Source organism: Lontra canadensis, unplaced genomic scaffold (assembly GCF_010015895.1).
Source record: "Lontra canadensis isolate GAN:19392208 unplaced genomic scaffold, GSC_riverotter_1.0 scaffold73, whole genome shotgun sequence".
Lineage (NCBI taxonomy): Eukaryota > Metazoa > Chordata > Mammalia > Carnivora > Mustelidae > Lontra > Lontra canadensis.
Genome location: NW_022631067.1, coordinates 9,146,494 through 9,168,674, shown reverse-complemented (window position 1 = coordinate 9,168,674; position 22,181 = coordinate 9,146,494). Strand labels below are relative to the sequence as shown.

Sequence of the window (22,181 nt, the reverse complement as noted above, 5' to 3'; positions counted from 1 at the left end):
TTTATGTTTATTTTTATTTTATTTTTTTATTTTTTTATTTTATTTTTATTTTATTTCTTTATTACTACATATATATGTATATATACATATATATGTTATGTATGTTATATATGTTATGTATGTTATATATGTTATATATAACATGCATAACATATATATGACATACAACATATATAACATATAACATAACATATATATAACATATATAACATCATCTTTATTCATTCATCTGTGGACGGACACTTGGGTTGTCTGTATAGTTTGGCTATTCTAGATAATGCTGCTATAAACATTGGGGCATGTATTCCTTTGAATTAGTATTTTCATATTCTTTGGGTATATACCTAGTAGTGCAATTGCTGGATCATAGGATCACATCTTATTTAGAAATTATTTCATCTATCTTAACATCGTAATTAGCTGAGCAACTATAACGATAATTGATTTCCCTTTCCTTCTAGAGAAATGTATCTGTATCTCCACAACACCTGACACTCCCTAACAATATGTTAAATAGAACAGTTCTGTAGACCAAAATTTCCTCATTGCCACGTTTAGACACTAAGAGCTTCCCAAAGTTGTGTCTCCTAAGTTTGCAGTTCTCAACGTGCATTCCTCATACATAAGCCCATAGGATGCCCCATCTTAAAAATGACCTTCATAATAAAAAAAAAATTAGAAATGCTGCATATATCCCCTTTGAAATTTACTCCAAAACTCATATAACAAAAGCTCTGAAAAGCCCTGCAATTAAAAATAAAAACTTTCTTTTTTATGTAAATGTTTGCCAAATAATCTTACCCACAGATCCCTTTTCTTAAGTTATATTTATTAGTATCTGAGAATGTTAGGATACAGTTTGTCAATGTAAAAATATGTAGTGGCTTCAACAAGGTAGAAGTTGATCTCTTTCTCCAAGGAAGGTAAGCAATCTAAAACTGACATGGTGGTTCCAAGGCATGAGGGACCACACTCCTTTTATCTTGCTGCTCTGTGGTCCTCAGTAGGCAACATTCCATATCCTGACTGTTCCAACTCCCACCATCACTTTCACACTCCACCCAATGGAAAAAAGAGAAGTGGACACACTACTCCTTCTATTTTCAGCAAGTGCCTTGGAAATTGTTCACCCCATTTTCATTCATGTCTCATTGGGCATGGCTTCATCACTTGACCACAACAAGCTGGAAGGGAGGCTGGTATATAGTCTTCAGGGACATGGTCATGTGCTTATCTAAAATATCTATGGCTATAAAAGAAGAGGAGAGCAGAGAGAGGAAAAGAACAGTAATTTCTGCTATAATATCTATAGAACCCGTTTGGGGACATGTTGGCTTAAAGACCTGACGAACATGAATGAGATTATGGGGGATATAGTTAGCAAACTATAAGGAAGTGCTTTACTAGCATTACCCAAAAGTTCACAGTGAAAAACAGTGCTTTGTCATAAGTTTTATTTTTCTATATCCTTCAGATTTATTGTAGATTCTGACCATTCTCAAATTTTCAAATATTTACATTGACGTATTTTCTGGGAACTCATTATCCACCTCAATCATTCTACGTTGAAAAGATGCTATCAAAATTACTTTTTCCTCATGTATATGTTCATAGGGAGGACATTAACTGATACTAAGTAATGTATTTCATTTTCTAATTCTTAAATTCAAGGCTGCCACTCACCAGCAATGTAACCTTGGCTGGACCAATTAACCTTTCCATGTCTCAATTTTCCACTGTAAAATGAAGATATAATATGCACAGTGCAGTAGTATTGTGGGGTTTAAATGGAATAATGCATATAAAGTACTAGAAGGCAGTACGTAGTCAATAATTGCTGACAGTTTTTCACAAGCTAAAAGCAGGTATCACTAGATGATCTTTATTTTTTTTTAAGATTAATTTATTTATTTGACAGAGAGATTGATCATAAGTAGGCAGAGAGGCAGGCAGAGAGAGAGGGAGAAGCAGGCTCCCCGCTGAGCAGAGAGCCTGACGTGGGTCTTGATCCCAGGACCCTGAGATCATGACCTGAGCTAAAGGCAGAGGCTTGACCCACTGAGCCACGCGAGTGCCCCTCACTAGATGATCTTTAAAAATATTCTGTTTCTATGACAAGAACAACACTGAAGTGTAGAGGGATGTTGTAGACACAGTACTGGCTCTGGGACTTCAGGAAACACTGGAAGAGTCCATTTGTGATTTTTCCTTTTCCACTGAGAGAGTAGGACTCTGACATAAGCTGATACCTCCAGCATGGTCTCAGACTCTAGAAAACAACTCTTGCACACACACTAGTGTATTTCAGGTAGCCCACTTGAGGGTCTCCACCTTTTTTTTTTTTAAGATGTTATTTATTTATTTGACAGAGAGAGAGACAGCAAGAGAGGGAACACAAGCAAGGGGAGTGGGAGAGGGAGAAGCAGACTCCTTGCTGAGCAGAGAACTTGATGCAGGGCTTGATCCCAGGACTCTGGGATCATGACCTGAGCCGAAGTCAGACCTTAATGACTGAGCCACCCAGGTGCCCCGAGGGTCTCCAGATCTTAACTGTTTTACAAAGAACAACGATAAAACTTCCTAAGACTGTCTCGATGTACTTATCGCCTCCATGAAGTCTACAGGAAGTAAGTCCTCAATAAAATTTGCTGACTAAGGGAATGATTCAGCGTTTCTGGGTAAATGAAAAACCTAATGAGGATAAATATGGCAAAGTCCTAAGAAAAAACTCATTAGCAAATTATACTTTGCCTAAAGTTCAACCTTGGCATAATACAAACACCAGGAAATAAACAGTGCAACTACCCGTCATTTAAATCCCTCACTTAAAATAAAAGAATTAGACTGGATGCTCCATAAGATATGTTTCTGCTCTGGAGTTTTCAGAAGTGAACTTGCTATATTAATTTCAACTTGAATTTTTTTAAATTAAATGCCACTATAAATTTATTATAAGTAACCAGGACCCCATTTGAGTGTATGCATCAACTATAAAATAATAGAAACATAAAGTTAAAGCATTTCAATGGAGATTTCAAATACAAATGCTTATTCATTTTTTAAATTTTTTTATTCATGGTTTTAACAATGTAAATGATCCTTCAAAAATTTTAAGATATTTCTTGCTAATTATGAGTACAAAAGACTCTAAATAATTGACATAATCATTGTTTAGTGCAAACAGTGCTTATAGCTCTTTAGTGCTCTCTTTCTGTGTGTGTGTGTGTGTGCATGTGTATTGGTCTCCCCACTTTGTCTGAGCTGCGTGTGTTACATGTTCTGCAAAAAGGCAAAGAAAAGTCACCAAAGGCATAAAAGAAAGAAGAAATTTTGGAGGACCATTAACTGAACATGTATACTCATTTAGAAATTATAGCTACAAACTTGTATACCCTCCTAATGTCAGAGAAAATTTTTCCTCGAGCAAAGGATAATATTCATAACACTATAATAGTCCCTTTGGTGATTTGATGCATGTTCCTGGTACCCGATTAGAAAAATTCTTTTGATAATGAATATTGCTTCAAAGCGCTGTTTCACTACTTCATTAAGAATTCCCAGATTTGGGGTGCCTGGGTGGCTCAGTGGGTTAAAGCCTCTGCTTCGGTTCAGGTCATGATCCCAGGGTCCTGGGATCAAGCCCCGCATCGGGCTCTCTGCTTGGCGGGGAGCCTGCTTCCTTTCCTCTCTCTCTGCCTGCCTCTCTGCCTTCTTATGATCTCTGTCTGTCAAATAAATAAATAAAATCTTAAAAAAAAAAAAAAGAATTCCCAGATTTGTGTGTGTGTGTGCTATATGAAATATACTCACGGAAACTGTTTTTCTGGAGATGATAAAAAGTCTAGAAAAGTATCTTGGAATGATTTACATACATGTATTTCCAGAAGCAGAGTGAGCTAATGCTCATCGCTACTTTTATCAGATCAATAATAAACTTGATTTCTGAAAAATCTGGAAAGTTACTGAATTAATATCACACTATCTTTGCCCAGAATTTTTCTCTATTCTTCAGGAGCAGAAGGGAAAAAAAAAGAAAAAAAAAAAAAACAACTATGTCTCCAAAGCATGGGTTAGAGATTCTGAGAACATGCTCTGAGGGCAAAATTGGTCTCACTCTTCAGGGCAGGCTCCAACCTCATAGGTGGAGTTTAGTAATCCCACTCGTGGATGTTTTAATTTAAAGGACCAAGGATCCTAGACAGTCACCGACTGCTGTAACCAAATGTGTCTACATCCTCTCTTCTGAATGCATCATGAGCATTTCCTTCCCAACACTACCTCTCCTCATTCCCTTCTCCCCACCGCTGTGCCTCTCTACTCCTTGAAAGAATTCCCTGCTCCCCAAAGTGTCCCCATCACACAGAAACGGATCAAGTTGCTCCTTTCCATAAAATCCCGCTTTTCATTTTAAAGGCTGAAATAGGCACAGTATTTACTATCTGCATATTCCACAGTCAAATATTTCATTGAAACGCTTTGTTTTTCTGCATGAGCATCTCGCCTGGCAATTTTCTGTGGACAGAGACCGTGTACAATCACTTCCCTGTATCACTCATAATGCTCCCTATAGTGGGTCACTTGTACAAAATGCCTGATGGATATTTGTTAAACGAATGCATCAATGAAAGCCATAACTTATGTGTTACCTTACTTTTTAAACCATCAACCTATTCATTTGTGGTCCACAAAAAGTGCTCAATAAATCTTTATTGATTAATTAATTACTTTACTGTTGAGTTAGAGACTGTAGAATTAACAATAAAAGATTATGATTATAACCTAGTATTTGTTATTTTAAATTGATAATATTTAAATAATATAAAATACCTAAAGCACTTTGTGTAATTCCACAGAAGCCATGCTATGAACACTACCCCTGGGATTCATTTCTAAAGAAGACAAACATTTTCTTCCTTCCTTCATGCCTGGTGAGGGTATAAGGCATATGTTTTGTTCCTAGTCAGTCTTTCCTACCTCTAACACATAGTTGACAAGAATTCATAAATTTGAGTTTGAATAGTGATAGCAATTAGGAAGAAGCCTTTTAATTCAAGGCTACCAAGTCCCTGGCATAAATATATTCTGGATTTGTTCTGACCTTTCTGAAAATGTTGCATATATTTGCTGCATGTTTGCATGTGCTCTGCCTGGCATTACACTAAGCATGTGAAGTTAAATGTCACTGGGCCTAGATCTCTAAGCCACCTTAGTTTATGACATTATTTGGGATATAATCACAGTGAACAAATCTGTTCCACAAGAACTATTTAAAAGGTAGACATGCAAATTGTTTGGTAATTCTTTGTGAAAACATTTCTACTGATGCCATGTCCTTTTTTTCTCTCTTCTCCTCCCCAAATATCTTTTACTTGTATTTATTTAGGTTTCAGATGAGAACTGTAGGGCAGATCACATAACAATTTATATCTCTATAATCAGAAAAATATCTTAGTCTAATGTCTAATCAAATTGCTAATACTGAATGTTTAATTTTAAAAATTAATTTTAAAAATTAAAAGCTTTTGCTTTTAATATAAATGGCCAAATGACACAAAAAGACACCAAATAGAATTTTAAAGATGAGAAACTGATAAAATTATTGAAACTATTCATAAAATATTCGTCCTTTTACTTCTCCATTAAACCACTCGCCCCCTAAAAAATTTTATCTTTAGGAGAATAATCCTTTGGTCGCTGGACTTCCACTTTTCTCCCTCAGTCTTTCCACTACTTAAGCATGCTAGAAACTCTCTTTAATCATCTTTTTCTTTAAAGATTTTATTTATTTGAGAGAGAGAGAGAAAGCACGAGCAGGGGGAGGAGCAGAGGAGGCAGGGAGCCCCCTGGGGGAGGTGCAATCCCAGGACCCTGAGATGATCACCTAAGCAGAAGGCAGACGCTTACTTGACTGATCCCCCCAGGTGTCCCTCTTTCATCATCCTCTATGTCAAGCATCAGGCACAATGCCTGGCACACTGTAGGCACTCAATAATTGTTTGATCAGTGAATAAATGAGAATCTTTTGAAGTTACACAAGTGAGCTAAAATCTTTTGAGGACGGGTGATAAAAAAAATTCGCATCAAAGGATAAAGTAGTCTTTGAAGTTGAATCTGTCTATGAATCTAAAAATTCAAAGGCCCTTCTATGTTACCCCAACATTTGTTTTATATCCATACCACTTTGAAACAATAATTTTATTTTATCTACCTTTTTAATTTCCTTCAGTCACAATCAGGAAAGACTGAGAAAGCGGTCTGTGTTCACGTAAGCCTGTGAACTATCGCCTGTTGCAAACTCGGGCAACAATCTGTTGTATTAGGACAGTCTTATCCTCATGTATCCTCACATTCTCAATAATTAAGAGGAAAACTGATTCAAAGTTCAAAGCTGAATTCAAACTGATACAACTTCGTAAGAATTTTAAATCTAGACCAAGATAATTTACTTTCTTGTTTTTTTTTCACTGTTCCATAATAACATTTAGAAAATCAAAAGTACTTCGAATCCCTCAGAAGAAAAGTATTATTCTCATAAATTTTAAATAGTCACCTCATAGCACGGTAATAAGCACTGTGCTAGTTTATGGAGTAAAATATGTTTCTATCATTTCTTGTATCTGAACAGGTGGTGTCTTTTCTCATTTTTAAACGTATGTAACTTTCAGCATTTTCCTCTCGACTCTCAACTTTCAGCATTTTCCTCCTCTCCTACTGTGGTACCAGTAAGTGCCAAGGTCAGTCACATTGCTCGGTGCTAAATCTGCCACAGCCGCTCCCCTGCCACCCCAGCCTCTGGACGCAGGAGTCCCCAACCCCTGAAGTTCAGAGGAACAGCTCGCTTTTGGTTCTCTGGACCTGATCAACTTTGTTCTGGTGCCAACTACCAATTTTTCCATCAAATTCTAGTGTTGTGCCTGAATCCAGCCTCACTGTGGCATCCTGTTTCTCTGCATATTCAAGACTTGGCTGTAGCCTTGAACTTCTGTCTGGAGTGAGTAATAGGATACAACCCTGAGTGAGGTCCAAGGCCACGTCACCCTTCCCTAGCAGTTTGACTGCCTTGTCCCTCCCCATCCTCCGTTCAAATCACATCGCTGTTTTAGCCCCCACAGTTGTCACCAGCCCTGGCCCGGACTAGGTGCCCTAGAGATGACATGGCAGCAGCAGAGAGCCACCCTGTCCGTGACAACTGCTCAATGGACCCATGAAAATCATACAGTTTGTAACTGTCCCTTAGTGGAACATACAGTGTTGCTGAAATCAAACAGAAATTATATAACCAATATCATTTTAGAAAACGACATCATTCTTTTTCACTTTGTGTCACTTTCACATAAAAACTGTATGCCTCATCTTCATGGAGGGGCCATGCAAATCTTCTCTGTATCGTTCCAATGTTAGTACACGTGCTGCTGAAGCAAGCACTTACAAATTTTTAAAAATCAAAACAAAGAGGGTGGAAATTGAGCAATATTATTTTTTAGTGAGCTGCATGGTTCCTAGGGTATGATTCTAAAAGCAGTAAAAAGATGTTCTTGCTAAAAAGGGTAACTGATACAGACTCTCTAACTTTTCAGCTGCAAACTGTTGAAACTACCGACTCACTAACTCAAAATAACCTTATGAATTTCCTTCATGCCTATGTGAACTATCATTTAAAAGTTAAAACTAAGCATTTTCTTCTTTTGGAATTTACACATTTCAGGGCATTTTATGCACTGGGCTTGATCCTATCTTCAGAGCAGAGGAACCATACTCAGAGCTCTCAGTGAACACAGAGAGGAACTTGTTGGCATGCTCAGAACGTTGGGGAGAAAAAAAGCAGAAAAGATTGCCCAGTGGTGCTAAGAGAAGCCTAGAGGAGCTTATTTCTCAACCGTCTCAAGAATCTGTTATCTGTTCACTAAAATACATAAATACAAATTAAAATAGATGGATTGATAAATAAAACTTTCTAGAGCCAGATAATCATCAACCACCAAGGTAAGGAACTCCACGTGACATCAAGCTACACTGGAAAAACTGAGGCCAAAATTTCAAGAATCTAATGTGAAAAAAATGAGATCCTAAGAGTGAGGCTGGCAAGAAAGATGGAGCTCAGAACCTGGAGGCTACAGTATACCTGGAAGGACTGAACAGGTTCTTGAGCTGTCCCCCCACACTCTGGTTTCGAGCACAACAACTGGCAGTGTAGGACCCAGGACACCCCACATGCTCGCCCACTCAGCCTTTGCTGTACACAGCTTGGAGGTGCTTGAAAGAGCTGCTTGGGAGTCACTGCAATGAGTCAGCACATTAAAGCTGACTCTACAGTTATTTGATTTAGAGCCAGTCTTGCTTGTGACCCCAGGTCACCCAAACCCAACGGCTGCAGAGACCAGCTGAGCAGAGTCAGTGCAAACCTGTCCCTCTGGCTGGCATTTGTTCAGTTAACAGGAATCGGTGGTCAATCCTAAACCAGCGTTCCCTCTCTTAAGTCTTTTTTCATGCCAGAAATTTGCTGATAGGTTTTGGAAAATGGCTTGATGATATGCCACTAATGGCATCCTAAATTTTGTGGGGCTGTGTTGTTGTTAATAAAAGGTCTGTTTTTCATGAATTTAAATGAACTGACAACAACTCATGGAGCTTAAAAGAAGTCAAATTTTACCTGCCAAACATTTCCTAACATATACTCCAGAGCAAAATAAATATGGAAATCTCTATGTCTTTTCAAAGCAGAAGATTCAAATGTATTGTTCTTCTTGAGGGTAAATCTTTCACATTATTATCTTCCAGAATTTCAAATGTAACAGGAAAATGTGAGATCAGTATCCTAAACCACTTCCACAGATAAGATTAGATTATTATTTTTTTAAAAGATTAACACATCAGCTTGTTCTGGGCTTCCATATAAAGAGTATTTACTATAATGTCAACTACTTGCTCAATAAACTTGAATTCTTAACTTTTCCTTCATGGCTTGGGTAAGATGTTGTGATTTCCAAGTCAAAAGCTAGCCAAACACACCAGACAGGAGAAAACACTGCACCTACAGCAATGGCTTGAGACTCAGCAGGATAAGAAACATCTTTATATGAACACACTTTTAAAAATACAGAGTCAACTGAGACAATGAATGGGGGCAGGTAAAATGGAAGACAACATGGAGAGCCAATGGGGGATTCTGGCATCTCTTTGCAACACAGTAGACCACAACAATAGCCCTGATTTCTTTGGTGGAAAAGTGTGACTTTGCCCCTCTCCAGGAGACTGAGGTCACAGCACTTTGAGCAGAAACCGCAGATTTCAGGGGCACTTGGTTTGCATCCTTGGGCTGAGATGAAAATGACATTTACCCATCTCCAGGCTTTTGCTTATGGTCTTTCCAGAGTCAGTGAAGAATGGGGGCAAGGTTATTAACCTCCGGTGTATCAGGCAGTAGAGAAAGAGTCTGCAAATTGCAGTACCCGCCAATCCTACTTTTCCATCCCCAAACCCAAGCTCCATGTTTCTTCCTCCAGCAGACAGTGCAGGTAGAGGTCAGGTGTTCAAAAGTGCTACTGAAAGGCTCCCTCTTCTCTGCTGTGACATTTTTTGGCATCTTGTCAGTTGGCTACCCAGTCTGGGTATTCACTTTGTAGAATGAATTAATGTATAAGAAATTTGCTGATGGATGCAGGCTCAGCACTCTTAATATTAGGAAATGACAAAATTTACTTATTGAATTTGTTTTTTTAATTGTCCTCCTTTAGAAAGGAAAGCCTTCCATGCCTCCCATCTCCCTTGATACTACCACAAAGACAGCAGTCGCCCTGACTGGCCTATTCGCATGAAGAGACCATACAAAGGCAAATGGAGGTGCGCATCTCATTCCACGGTTTTCTCCTGAGGGTATTGCTTACTTCCAGATGGGTAAATAGTTTGCCCCAAATGAAACCAAACACCCAAGAAAGATGACCCTTGAAAAAAAGCATTTGGAACCAGATAAAAGAAGGAGGACAAGGCCTCTGAGGGGGTCTCGCTAACACAGTGCTGAATCTCACACGACATTCATAAATTCATGAATTGCGTGTTTTACAACATTTTACCAAGGCATTATTTTCTAATAAACCTCCTTTTGTTTTGCATTCTTTTTGCTTATAATATGCAAAAAAGAAAAGCACAATGGCTGGAAATTCTGTCTCTGTGATCTGAAGTGCTCTCACTTGCATGCTGAGAAGTGTTATAATGAATATTTTTGGCATCAGCTGCTGATAGCAGCTTGGTACTAGCAGCACTTGATTCAAAATGTCATATGATACAATAATACACAAATCAAGCGCACAGAGTGGGGAAAAATCGTGCAACCTGTCATAGGTAGACCAATTTCTCATGAGTATTCAGGGAGAGAAATGTAGAAGTAGAAACCTGAAATCTGAAAAAATAAAATAAAATAAACACTTAACATCCACAAACACGAGAAAAAAATTATTAACAAATGGAACATAGCAATTTTTATGTACTCACAACACCAGTGGTTTCTTTAGTCAAAACTCGACGGCATCATCTATGAACAATCTGGTACAGCGAAAGTGCTGGAGCCAATGAGAAAGCATATCTGCTTAATACGATCAAATCCACTTCCTATTTGTGTTTGAGTAGTTGAACAGTTACTGGTAGCGGGCTGACAGTCTGTGCTAGCCACTCCTCTCTTTTTGTTTCCACTGTTTTCCTAACTGTTCAAACATGTGTTTGTTTTCCTTGAATCAATTAGTGATATTGTCCCAACATACCTTTTTTAAAAGATTTTTATTTATTTTTAAGATAGAGTGAGAGCGATCGAGCAGGAGCAGAGAGAACAGAGGCAGAAGGAGATGCAGGCAGAGGGAGAAGCAGGCTCCCCGCTGAGCAGGGAGCCCGATGTGGGGCTCCATCCCAGGACCCTGGGATCATGACCTGAGCCGAATATAGTTGGTTAACTGACTGAGCCACCAGGCAGCCCCATCCCAACATATTTTTTGTTTCATATTTATATTTTGACTGCCTTTGTCCAAGTCCTGGCTCCCCAAAACCATCCAGATGATCTCAGTCATTTTTCCCTCTGTGCCTCAGTTCCTTTGTCTTGCTAAGGCCATGGTGGGGACTGATGAGTTAGGGTGGCGCTTAGGGCCACATCTGGTATACAGGAAGCTCTTTGTTCCTGTTCCCATCTTGAAAGTAGAAGTTTTTTAATGTGATTACTTATTAATTATTCAAAGTATATTAATGTATCCATTTTTACTTGTTTCTCTCCCCACCAGTCTATGGATTACTTTAATTCAAGTAATTGGTTTGATTATTTTAAATTGACCATCCATAGAATTTCAAAACCAGAAAGAATCCTAAAAATCATGTTATCCAGCTTTCATTTTGTACAGTACATTCTTAATCATCATGATCATTGTCATCAGGCTTTTGTGAAACAACTAATTGCACTTCTCAGGGACTCTGATGCCGCTGAAGTACATTTGTAATCTAAGCTGTGGGCATGGAGATGTTTTCAACAGTATCGACAAATTCACTCTCTTTGTCTCTCCTTCCGATTCACTTTTTTTAATAGCAGGAATCTTCACCACACCCTGCATTGTGGTATAGCCTCTGGTATAGGTGGAAAGGATTTCTGTAGACTTTTCCTTGCCCCTATGCAGACATCCACTCTTTCTTTTCCTTTAACTGTCCAGCCCTCTGTGGTTTGTAATCCATTTTATTTGCATGATTACCATGCACTGGATCCTGAAAAGACTTTTCTGAGGGCAGGGGCAAGGCAGCTATAATTGTCTCCTCATCAACACCCCCCAGCCACCTACAGGAAACTGGGAGTCAAAGGTTAGGATCTTGCCCAGGGTGGTAGTATTAGAAGTGCCAGAGAGACCTGAAAAGCACAGGCTATAGGATTTCTTATCCAAAGGTGTTTTCACTGTACCATGCTGCTTGTCCCCAAATGTTGTTCCACATCACCATATTGGTGGACGCAAACATCCTAGCAATGGGCAGAGAACCAAAACAACCTAGGAACAGAAAAATAATGCCTGAATGGGCAGTAAACTATTTACTTGTTCAGCTGCTTAAAGTCAAGCTCACACTGAAACTGTCACTCTGATGCAGATTTGAGGGAGACAGATGCATAAGTTCCACATTAAGCCAAGACAGGGTTGAAAAATAAAGTCCTTTGGGGCTATAGAAGAGAAAATATTGAAAGAATGGGTGTTAACCTTATTTTCCTATTAACAATGTAGATCTGAGTTTAAACTTCCAGGACTCTTTCTGTTATTTTTTAAGGGTTAGGAAATCATTATTGTTTAAGTAAGGTAAGTGAATTTCAATTCTGAAATGAAAAGTTTTCACATTCTCATCACAGAAATTTTAGTAAAAGGAAGTCTGTGTCATATCCTCATGATATCTCCAGGCCCACAAAGGCAACAGATGGTCTCTGAGTTTTAGAGATCTCTTTGTGTTCTATATTAAAATGTTTCCAATAGATTGACATAGTGTAGGAGTCTGATTCCTTATTAAAAGATTGTTTCTCAGGTTTTATACAACTTCTGTAAAGTATGAGAGATGAGCTGTTGTGGTGTGCAGCTTAGGTTGGTGGCACAAAAATTCTCCCTACACCATACTGGAATTCTTTTCCATCTTAGGTGTCATCTGTGAATAGGGCGGTGGGCTTACCAATACCTAATGGGCCTGGTCATCCATTGATAGGCTACAAGGTGGTTCTCAAGTACACTTTTGTTAAATGCATGCAAGAGCAGCAGGAAAAATGTTTAATTGCCATAGAATACTAACAGAGAATAAAGCAAAACTGAACTAAGGAATGGTAAATTTCATCTCAAGCTTGGAATCCTGAAGCGTTCAACTACAGAAGCACAATTGTACAACCGTGGCGCTCTATTTTCCTTCCAAACCACACCCAAAGACAGCCTCGGACCTGTGTCTCATTCAGTGAGAGCCTAATGCTCAAGAAACGTGAAACAAGACAGGGAAACCAAAATCAGTAGGAGTGCCGGGATGACGTTAAGTGTGTTTCTTTCAGCTACTCACAAAATCTTCATGGAGGGGCAGCAGTGTCTAACTCTATCGTGAAGAGGACATGATGGAAAGAACTTCCTGCACATATTCCCATTTCAGTGTAGTAAACCAGTTGCATATAGAAACCACAGAGGCAGCAGAGGAGTCTGACTACCACCTGGACCAGAGCTAAAGGTCAGTATCAATGGAATTCAAGTCGAATTGACAGTATTGAGTACATCTCATAGAGTGTGATGAACACAGTACTTTTGGTTACTTCTTTGGAAACTTCCTCCCCAAAACCCATAATCCTAAGCTATACCTGAGGAAAAATCAGACAAACTCAAGTTGAGGAGGGCTCTACAAAACACGTGACCAGTGCTCCTCAAAACTGTCAAGACCATCAAAAACAAGGAAAGTCTGCAAAATGGTCACAGTGTAGAGAAGCCTGAGGAGACATGATTAGTAAATGTAATGTGGTATCCTGGATGGGATTCCAGGACAGAAAAAGAACATTAGGTTAAAAACTAATGAAATCCTAACAAAATATGGACTTGTATTAATAATAATGTATCAATATCAGTTCATTGAGTGTCACAAATATACACAAATATATAGTAATAAGATGTTAAGAAGGGAAAACTGGTTGTTAGGGTCTGTGGGAAATCCCTGTATGTCTTCACGACTCTTCTGTAAATCCAAAATTATTCCAAAATAAGCTTTCTTAAAAATAAAAAAAAGTCTCTCCTTCTATTTTAACTGATGTCTATAGATCGGAGTAATTCAACTGAACCAACTATGTTTTTATCTCTTCTGCTTTCTGAAGACTGTGAGGGAAGCTGCCTAGGTGGCCAGGATGCCCTCACAGACTGGCCCTGCGGTGGTGGTCTGCTCTTACCCACACATGCCCCCAATCTCGTTTACACAAGTTATACTTGTTATTTTCATTATGTGATTTAATTATTTTTGAAATCACAAGCATAATTGCAAAGAGTTGCTATTTCTGAGGGAAAAAATAGATTGAATGATTTGAAAAAACTTGATAAAGGCAAATGGCTAAAAATACTCCTTTGAATATGGGTGTTCTCGTACCATAAAAGATTAAAAGAAAATGTCATGAAAATCAAGAAAGATCCTGCACTCAGATTGCTTCCATCCTTCAAGTTCTGCTCCACTTAAAGACACCAAAATTAGAAATCAGAGATCATGGGTGTGATTTCTACAAGAACTCAAATCAGTTCAACTATAATCAAAGAAACCCCATGGGGCTCAAAATAACTGGTGAATGAGCATTAATATAAAGTGAAATGTTTGAGGCACATGTGTATCATTTTTAATAATTGCCCTGGTTTACTGCTTTTTTCATTAATTTATCCTTTCAATTAACCAATTACTACTGGTCCCAGCTGACTAACCAAGACATTCTACTGAAAGGATTTTCACTTTCATCTTTTGTGCATTAATATTTTACAGCACAGTTTTGGCTGTCTTTCCTTTAACTGGTGAGTTCAGGTTTTTATTTTGCACTGTCTTATAATGAGCCTATTGTGCAATTCTGTCACCTTTTCCCCCGGTGGACTCAAGACACAAGGGCAATTGCCTAATTATACTGTGCTGCTCTTTAGAAGCAAATTCGTTAAAGTGACTTCTTAGGGGAACAATGTAAAGTATCAAGTGAAAGCTGGAGAAAAAAGAAGCTTATTTTTTTATACATAAATCCAATGTCTGGGAGGACAATGTGATTTCCTCAAAATTAAGTGAATCTATTTTCAACAAACTCTAAGTAGGAATGGAGACGAGAGCTGAATAAATGTGACGTGCTTCTCTCCTGGCTTCTAGGTAATAAATTGTGCACCAGATGATTACACGGCATTTGAATCTGTTTCTCATATCACGCTGAAAGCAAGATCACTAAGACACACTTTATCTCTCCCAATAGAATCTATCTTTTCAACAATGGTGACAAAGCTGTTTCTTTCTGCATCAGTAGAAAACTCATTCCGATCAAAGTTGAATAGTACTAAGTGGCTAAAATTTTCTAAGCAAAAGAACAGCAAGATGCCCTAAGGATACAAGGAATGGAATTAAATAGTTGTTTTCAAAATCAGCTGTTTACCAAATATATATCCTTTAAACATTAGTGTGGTTCTGTCTGGAATATGCTTCAGAGGAGTAATTTCTTAAATAGGGCATTTATAAAAATACACTTGGAAAGAAATCGAGGAGAGTCGAGATGGATGCTAACTCTCCCTTAGGGATACAAAGCCGTGCAGAGGATCCAGAAATCAATGTTTCTTAGGATTAAGCATTGCATAAGTTGAAAGGTTAGTATTTTCAGTGTGGACGTAGGTTTGACTGGACTTCTTATATTTCCATTATGAATATTATTACCAGAAATACAGGCAGACAAGTAGGCAAGAGATCAAGAGGAAAATCAGACAGGAGGCTGTCTGTACTTCTCCCCATGATCTCGGGTCTTACCCAGTTCAGGGGAGGGGGCTGCTGGGAAAGTGGGAAGTGAGCGGGAAATACAGTGGGTGGGGTTCTCCAGGAAGCAGGGTCTCAGGAAGGCGAAGATTCCTCGATTCTTTCTGCTTCTTTGCTTCCCACAGCAAACAACCTTGAGACTAAAAGTACAACACAAAAAGGAAAGAATCGAACAAGAGGAGTTGGGCGGCACAGCGGAAGTTCCTGAGGCCTGAGAGGTCAGATTTTGAGAACACATTGGCTAGGGTAACTAACACACAATATGAGAAACACTTTAAGAACATCGGAGGGAAAACAAATCCATAAGCCAAATGCAAGAAAAAAAAATCCAATAAACTTTAAAAGCTCACTGATCTAATCCCAAACTGCTGTTTGCCAAGGTATTCCACACTTTTGAGGGCTCGAAATTAAATTTTATTAACTGATTATTTTTAAGGTCACCTATTTTCCCTGGAGAATAGACATCTTTTTTTCTGCTACATTCTCATATAACTTCAGATCTGCTGTGGGAGGAAAGTTCAAAACTCATACTCAAAAACAAAATAAAAGTATAGAAAAGTGTACCGCGCTGCTCGCCTTACAAATGCAGCAACCACGAGCATCCTTTGGTTTACAGCCCAGCTCGTAACTCACCTCTGCCACCAAGCTTCTTGGTGTTTCCTCACATCCTTCCCCCCTCCCCCGCACCTACCAACTACAGCAGCAGCATGTCTGTTGTCTGCCTTCTCACCGAATTACCACAGACATTTCCACACAGATGTCTGCGTGAACCCTTCAACAGGTCATGCATCATCTAAATCAGCGTTTTTCCCCAGACTCTACAGTCCTCGTTTTCCCTAAATAAGGCACATCAGTATTATCTTCTTACGTCAGCGTCAAATTGTTGGTATGATCTTCCAGAACTTCCCTCCCTCACCCCACGCCCGCCTCGCATGCAGTTACCCAGATCTGCCCATTCCATCTCCACAAGGATTCTAGTTTACAGCCCCATTGGATTTTGAACCCATGATAGTAAGAATTTTATTTTTTATGTTTTAATTACCACAGCCCGCCCCCGCACCTAGTACATCACCACATGCAAGATACATATTACGTATTTGTTGACTAAAGTTATATGTTACTTGAACTCCAGACAATACTTTGAGTTTCTGTCTTTCCCATTAGCCATAGTCACACACAGGAGGATATTTATAGATAAACTTTGCCAATCACCTACCTCTAATCTAACATTTTTTCTACTGCATACTCTCTTCCCAATTCCACCAACCCCCCACCAATGTGCACACACATACACACACACCCTAACTTTAATAAAATTTCAAATTTTTAACCATTGTAAAGATATTATTTTCAAAAGAAAAAGGTGACTGCCTTCTGTTTTTCATCTTGTAAGCTTTCCTCAAAATAAAACAGAAAATTGGCAAACATTAGATCCATTTGATTCAATGTACACAGGTCAAATCAAACAGTTCGGGCCAAATACCTTATTGAAACATTTCGTCTCATCCATCTACTTAATTGACCAAATAACCATATTGTCAAAAGTTTAATTTACCTTAGCCATGCTGATATACCTATAATCTAAAGTAGCACTTGGGAGCAAAATATTTCCTTATACATATTTATATGGAGCTTACTTTTTAAAAAGAATTTTCAATAAAATTTCTCATACCGAAACTGATATATAATGACTAAGAAAAATACGAAAACATAATGCAATTGAGTTATGGATTTCCTACTTTGGAGAAGAAAACTGCTACAGGGTATACTGGAAACACTGAAGAATGAGACATGGGCTTATAAGAAATTGGGGGACCTGGAAAGAAATAGGAATTAGCAGGGAAGGTGGGCTATCATCAAGGACAAATGGAAAAGTGAAGGCTCTGATGTCTAAGCTTCCTTCTTCTTTCCTTCTGCCTGACATGTTGCTTTGCCCACTTAGATTCCAAGGTGTGTCATTAGGCTCATTCCTCCCTACCTTACCCTGCCTCGCCGTGACTTTCCAAACAAAATGTGCTCCACACCTGTGCCTGTGCAGTGGAACACACTGAGAAACACAGGTTGCCCTGGCCCATTCCCCCTTGAGCCCACAATAGCTAACTTTGAACGGGTAGTTAGTGCGGGAAGGCAATCTTGCAATATTCACTGGAGATTACATTATACTTTTCTTCTCAAAACTCCAATACTCTTCCCCACCTTCCTCTCAGCTAATGGCTTTACCTGTGATGTCACTGAGAAGCCATCAGGAAGAGGACTACACGTTCCCACCACAGTGTCTTCCAAAGACCTGCACGTGTGTCCAGATAGGCTACCTTCCTTCTTGCTACTTTTGTTGAAATGCCTAAACTTTGATACAGAGCCTCCGACACCTACACCCCTTTCTCATACTGCCTGTTCGAGAGCACTGGGTAGCAAGTTTTCTCCCGGAGGATCCTCCATTTCCTTACTGTCTCGTGGAGAATTCAAAAAGTTTTGAAAAATACGATATTCAGCATTTTTCATTATTTCCTGCAAAAGGTCTAAAATGGAATGCCTGGGTCACCATGTTGCAGATATATTAATGGTTAACCCTCAGTCATCATCTCACTTGAGGTAACAGCAGCACTGAGTGTAATTGGTCTCTCTCTCTTCTTCCACGTGGCTTCAGGAATCAAGCTTTCTTTGTCCTCCTTCCTATCAGAGGTTCCTCCTCAAACCTGTTTTACAGACATGGGCTCATCCTCACTGCCCTCCTCTTCCCCATCTACACTGATTCTCCAGCTATAAATTCAATAAATTACCTACAACCCCCCAAATTAAGACCCCACCCCCCCATGCTGTCTCCTGAATTGCAGATTCAGAGATCCAATTCTACTCACTACCTTCCCTTAAATGTTTCCAAAAGCTTTTCAAATTTCTCATGTCTGGAACCAGACTCTCAGGCATCCTCCCAGAAACTTCCCCATCCCAATATATAGCTCCATTCCTCCAAGTGCTCAGGCCAAAAGACTTGGAGTTCTCTTCGAGTCCTGTCAACTTTACTTTCAATATATGTCCAGAATCTGACCTTTCTACCCCATCCATCAAAACCTTCCTGGTTCAAGCAACCGTTATTTTGTGCCTAGACCATCTCAATAATACACATCGCATTCTAACTCTGGCTCCCACAGTCTATTCCAACACAGTAGCTAGAGTGATCCTTATAAAATGTAAATCAGATCATGTTACTCCTTTGTTCAAAATCTGCCAGTGCCTTCCTTTGCCCCTAGGAGTTAAAGGCAAACTCTTCACTCTGACTTACAGACCTTTAAATGAGCTGACCACCCACTGCCTCTCTGATGTCGTCCTTACCACGGATTTACTTACACTGCTCCATCCAAAGTGGACCCTTAATTTTACCAAGCATGCTCCTGTCTCAGGACATTTGCACTTGCTGTTTTCTGCCTAGAATGTCTTCCCAGACACCTGTACAAACTCTTTCCCTCACTTCTTTAAGCTCTCAGGCATACTGAGTTCTTTATATGTACTGCCTTTCCAAACCCTCACAACAATCTTTAAGGTAGATTCTTTTAATCCTCAACTTTACAGGTGAGGAAATTAAAACTTCTAAAGGTCAAAGAACTCACCCAACTCCCAGAGCCACTACGTGGTAGACTTCTGAGACTGATACTTGAGTCTGATTGACTCCACAGCCCACTGCTTTTCTAAATGGACTCTGCACATCTCATAGCTGTGTTACTGGGATGAGTCTCAATAATGACCTTAGTGCGCATTAAACACAATAAATGTCAGCACTTAGCATCATTAAAAAATCAAACTCTGCACAGTAGGTAAAACACTAAATGATAACTTATCAGATTCAAACAGCTGTGTAGACTGCTATGCACCATTTTTTCCAACAGAGATTTTAGACCTTTAGTATAACTTCATTGCCTTGTTAAATGGAGAGGCACCACCACTGTAACTTTGGAATTAGTATATCTTCAACTTAGCTCCCAAAAACTACTTGTTTTTTTGTGATGCTAACATTCAAGTTGTTAAAATCTATTTGCCAAAGTGCTACTGAACCCAACTCCCCATCATCACATGCACAAACCAGAAAAAAAAATTATTAGATTAAATATCTTCTCTAGTGATAAATAGCAAAGTGTACTTCTTGCTCTCCTCTCCAGGACCCATTCCCCCAGAGTCCTGTCTTCTCACCTAACCCCACAAATTCTCTTGACCAAAGGAAGCAGCTGCCCTGACATGTGCTTGGTTCCATACTTACTCTTTTCTGGACTTCTCTCCGTGACCCAGATTCCTGCTACTACTCTGATTCTGAATCCAGTCCTACTATCTCCAAACCTGTTAACCCTATATTCCACTAGCTTCTGATGTTTACCTGACATGGGTTCTCTATTAAAATCAAACACATTTAAATTATATTTTCTAAGGGTGCAGAATCTGTAGTTACACATCCAGATAGGGTTAAGGATTAAGGAAGAGGAACAGGTGTGTGATAGCTGGCCTCCAAGAGGACTCCAGTGATCTTGCCTCTGGATATTCACATTTTTTTAAAGCCCATTCCATACTGAATAGGGCAGAGCCATGTAATTAGGGCTAGGTTCTGAAGGGCATTGTAGGGTCTTACTTCCACTCTTAGATCATTCTCTCTGGAGGATGACCAGCAACCATGCCATGAAGACACAAAAGCAGCCCTATGGAGCAGTCCATGTAGGAAGGAACTGCCAATGACCAGCACCAACTTATTAACCACATATATGAGCCATCTCGGAAGAGGATTCTCCAGCCAAAGTCAGCTTTCAGATCACTGCCCCTTCAGGTGACATCTTAACCACAACCCCCATGAAAGAAGAGTCTGGGCTACTACTACCCAGCTAAGACAGTCCTGAATTCCTGACCCACAGAAAATGTGTGAAATGACAAATGTTTCTTCTTCTTTGAAGTCGCTGAGTTTTAGGTAATTTTGTTATAAAGTAAAAGTCTGTGCTAAAACAACATGCAGACAAAATCCATTTGTAAGGGAAGCCTAGAAAGTATAACAAGAAAAATTGTGTATAATTTCAACACACCATTCAAAATATATATGGCATATAAGACAGATACAATGTCTTTTTACAAAGCTTAGAGTTTTGACTATGGCTTTAAAAAAAAAAGTTTATTAGCTGACTTTTTCTGACCTTTAGTAGAGCCCTAAATGTCAGCATTTCAATAAATCTGTGTATAGCACAAATAGCTTCAACTATAGAAAACAGAGCTCCAAAGACTCAGAACTTTAAACTCTGAGAAATATTAAAACACATTATTTTCTGCTATTAATGTAATAACCCTGATTTAAAGTATAATAATAACCTACTGCATTGCTTAAGACAGAAACAAAGGATTAAAGACAATGCCAGGCCATAACTATGAAAATGCCAAGATTAGGACCAAGAAATATTCACTCTAAGGTTGAAGGTTTGGTATTAATACTGGAATGGCATTGTAATTAGACCTGTATCCTTACTATGCTTTCTTATATAAACATGCATTTCTTTAGAGTAACTAATTAAAACTCTGAACAGAAGTCACTCCATATATGGTATCAGTCATTCTCAACTAACCCTTCTGTTGTCTGAGTTACACGATTGATACTCCTTGGACTGATATTAAAGAGAGTAACATCAACCAGGTGAATTCAAGTTGCCAACTGCGGACAATATAAGATATTTAAGCAAGCAGATGGAATGATGTGCACCCAACTTATACAGGCACTTAATATTGCCTGTATTTACTCTCATCATAATATATTATACATTACAGGAAAAGAATTGTTATACATCTTAAAGTGAAGACAGAAGACCTGAAAAAAGATTTGGCTTTGGTTTTGAAGAGCTGGGAAAAGCACTTCACGGATAAGAGTTAAATAATTTCACTGACCTCTCTTGCCCTCAGATAAAGCACTTAACATTCATCTCTTCATGGAAATGTGCAAATCATTTTGTTAGATATATCCTCTTGATACTCCCCTAGAAATCAGGCTATCGACCCCGAGTTACCAGAACTGTGTCTGTTTATGACTCTCCCTCTGGTCCCAAGTTCTGCATCCTGTGTTCAGCCAATAGATAACTGCTGAGCAACGGATTAGACAAATTCTCATCTTCTAAGCACCTCACAGCATACAACCAATGCATTTTGCATACTATCTTCTCTCAGGCACTGTCTTAGGCACTAAGGATACAAAGCAGTTTAAGGAACAGTCCTACAGGTGAAGGGGCTCACAGTGCAGCAGGAGACCCAGGCATGTACATAGACCACCACCAGGGCAGGGGAAATGCATCCCAAGTGAGGGAACACTGATGATGGAAAGAAAGGCAGAGAAGAATCCTAAATTCTGGAAAGAAATAAGGGATAAAGAGCCTGAACAGAGCAATGAAGAAAAGGACATGATAAAACAATGACCTTCGGTCTTGATCTTTAAGCAGAAGGACTCCTGGCAGACACTTCGTTTTTGACAAGGCAAGAGTAGACAGTATGCAACAAACTTGAAGGATCTGTGAAATTTGACTGTGTGCTGGAAATGTCTCTAAAAGAGTAAGCCTCAAATAAATGGTTCTCTAAGGGCCCAAAAGAAGAAAGAAATTAGCACGTTTTCTGGCAAGGTGTTCAACAGTGAAATTTGGAGCTTATGTTATGTTTACTTTGAACTATCCACAATTAATGAG

General features: G+C 39.0%; 1 protein-coding gene and 1 non-coding gene across 2 annotated transcripts in view; both read right to left on the bottom strand.

Moving 5' to 3' along the window:
• FGF14 (fibroblast growth factor 14) overlaps window positions 1–22,181 on the bottom strand; it is a 590,191-nt gene that overhangs the window by 471,994 nt on the left and 96,016 nt on the right. The gene's annotated exons all lie outside the window — the stretch shown is intronic.
• On the bottom strand, window positions 7,319–7,425 carry LOC116881353. The gene has a single exon (XR_004385392.1). It is a non-coding gene; the product is annotated as a U6 spliceosomal RNA (small nuclear RNA).